Source organism: Parus major, chromosome 14, assembly GCF_001522545.3.
Source record: "Parus major isolate Abel chromosome 14, Parus_major1.1, whole genome shotgun sequence".
NCBI classification, from domain to species: Eukaryota; Metazoa; Chordata; class Aves; order Passeriformes; family Paridae; genus Parus; species Parus major.
The window spans coordinates 2,438,560-2,441,805 of record NC_031783.1 but is presented as its reverse complement, the minus strand read 5'-3'; positions in this window follow the sequence as shown (position 1 = coordinate 2,441,805).

Sequence of the window (3,246 nt, the reverse complement as noted above, 5' to 3'; positions counted from 1 at the left end):
GTCGCTCGGCGCGCTGAGGGCACCGCGCATGCGCAGACCGGCCGGCGGGACGTTGACAGGGCCCTCGCGCTACCTGCGCATGCGCGCGGGCTTCCCGCCACCGGTTGTCATAGAGACCGTTCCTACCCGCCCCCTCCTCCCCTTCCCATTCCCCTCATGGGGCCCCGGAGCTCCTCCTGTCCCGGCGGCGCGGCCGGGGGCTCCGGGCGCTGCTGCTCCTCGCCCCGGGAGAGCAGCCTGAGCCTTTCTCCGACCGGGTGGCGGCGTCCCCTGAGGCAAACCCAGCCCGAAGCGGGCGGGCCGCGGCCACCACGGCCCGCCTCATGGCCCCAACGAGCCCGGCCCCAGCTGGGGGAGACGTAAAGAACAGGGAGGGCGTTTGATCAAGTCCTTAGCACCGCCTGTCACTGAGGGGAATGACCAGACCACCGAAAGAGAGCATATGGTACAGCACGGTTAGTTTTTACTTTTAACAAGTTCCAGTATATAGAAATCAATCAATCTATAAAAATATACGTTTTAAGTAGGGAGAGAAATACACACCACCTGCTCGTTAGCCCGGAACTGCCATTAAAATCACTCGTCTCCACATTAAAACTTCAGGGACCCTTGTGGCGGCTGTGCAGCTGCAGCTGAAGCCCGTTACAATTGTAATGTTTTGGGGTTGTAATCAGTGCCGTGCTGCTCGTATGGAAATTGATGGAAACGTTGACATTTCACGGTGAGCAGTGGCATAGCTCAAGCTTTTCCCAAGTTTTTCTGTCGGAAGAGAGAGCCTTTTTATTTTGTACTTTTTTCTGCCTGGAGCTGAGCAAGAAAACAAGTGCTCTCTTCTACATTCACTTGTTTCCACTACATTTAGCTCTGGCTCAGGATCCCTATAATGAGTATCACCTTGGGATCAACGACAATTTCCTCCAAATCATTAGATAATTGTAGCTAAAGGTTTGCCGGTGTAAAATCACCTGAGTTGTGGTGGGAGGGTTCATACACTGGATCTGAATTTTGAATGTGTGATTCAAATTACCATTTCAATGTTGAAATCAGGACTTATTTCTTAATGCTTAGTCTGGCTGTGGCAAGAACCAAAATCTCTCCTGATCAACACTTCTTAACAGGCCAAGAGGCAGAGGAAAGAGGTTTAGTGGTACACAGAACATGCTGGAGCTTTGCAAACATTAAGACAGGCACTTCACTAATAACTACAAATCAGTTCTAATAGTGAACAATATGATGTCTCCTTTACACAAAACATTGACCCATAATTGCATCTCTCTCCATAATTTGACATCACTAAAAGAACCTGAGGCTGTTACAGCATTGTCTGTTTGGAAACCTTAGGAAAAAAGAATCAACTACAACTTTTCGAAAGAAATAAGCTCTTGAGGCACTGTGAGTTTTCACTTCCAGCAAAGCAATTTAATTTTTAATCTGCTCAAACAATTTTAGCTGGAAACCTTGAATTTTAAGCAAAGAATGGTTATTTTGGCAGAACTGAGGGGTGTATTTTCTGTAGTAAATCTCCCCCGGAGGTGCAACATGCCCCTGTCAGTGCAAAACTGATGTGAAGAAATCCTTTGGTTTATGTCTTTCAACACTTCTGTGGTTTATTCAAGTTCTTGCTGATGTTGCTGCACTGATGGGAATTGGGATCCCTCAGAAGAAAATCCTGCAAGAACTTGTAAGTTCCCATTGCACAAACAGACTGAAAGTGCTCCAGTTCTGAGCCAAGACACAGGAACTACACCAAGGCACAGGAACATCTCGCTGCACAGTGCCCTAAACTGAACTCAAAAGCACTCAAAAGCCAAAGGAATTGTGGTATTTCCAGTGAATATGCATCCAGAAGCACTGACACTTAATGGTCCATATCCTGGCTACCAAATGGGCATCTATTTCACAGGACATTTCAAAGCCATTCCTAAAGGCAATAAGGCCGTGGTTCTTTGGTCACTATTTGTGAACATCAGCTGGAGGATACAGCCACAATGACAGCAAGGAGAAGCAACCCTCTCAAAATCAGGCAGCTGATCTGAAGCAAGCTGGACTTCCATTCTCAATTTTTTAATAATTCACTTTTCCTCCCCCCCACTCCAGGGAACTGCTCTGTATCAGATACTGCTCAGGACTCCAGTGTTTTAGGCTCCAGTATGAAAATTTTGGCTTAATCTAATGTATACTCACCCCTGAATTAGAACTGTGTGGATGCAGGCAGGTCCCTGAAATAGCAGCACTTGGGATACACGCTGTGGAGGCAGGATATTTACTGTCACACTGTGGCTTTGGGTTGTCTCTGCAGAAAACAACGATTATGGGACTTATGAACATTATTGCTGACATGAAAAGGTTTTCAAAATAACTTCTAGAATTTGCTGTGCAGTGGGATTTATAGTAAATATGATTATCTACATATCTATGAATACACAAATTACATATTCTACAGAATGTACATAATCATCCCCATTACTGTGCTGCAGTCAGCATTGCTCAGAATTTCTGTTTCACTTTCTCTCTGCTCAGTTTAAGAGCAGATCCCCTGCTTTCTGTTAAGACTTGTAACACTGGTGGCTCTTTAGCATCTTCAGATTAACTTTTTTAAGCTTTTCATACAAACTGATTCAATTCAGGTCAGCAGCCTGATCATAGAAGGAGTCACTGAGGCCAATTCCAATGAGGAAAGTTTGGGGTTGCATCAATTTATTGTGTTAATCTCTCTTCTGGATGACAGAGCTCAGTGCAAACTCAGCACAGAGACTTGAAAGGGCCAAACAAAGAAAAATGCAGCATTTTCCTCAAGAGCAGTTTGGTTTGTTTTCCTCTCAAGTGTGAATTTTTGGGATGGTGCAGGTCACTATATCCATCTCCTCTTGTAAGCCTGCCAGGAAAACAAGCGTGTTTCCATTCAGTAACTCACATGACATGAGTTTCAGTGGTATAAACCAAAATTTATCTGGTTCTCTTGGGAAGTGAAATGAATTATCATTTCCAAGAAGAACCACCATCATTCAGCCAGGGCACTGGGCATTAAATAATCTATAAATACATTATAAATACAGTTGCCATCTAAAAACCCTAAGCCTTATCCTTTGATTTCCTGAAGCCTGTTGCAAGGTAACTTTGAACACTTGTTTTTTAAAATACCTGGTAAACTACTTGGGACAGAGCAAGTCTAGGGATCAAGAGGCACCAGTGAAACAAAACAAGCTGAATCTCCCTCTGCCTCCTGCCACAGCTCTGATTTCCCAT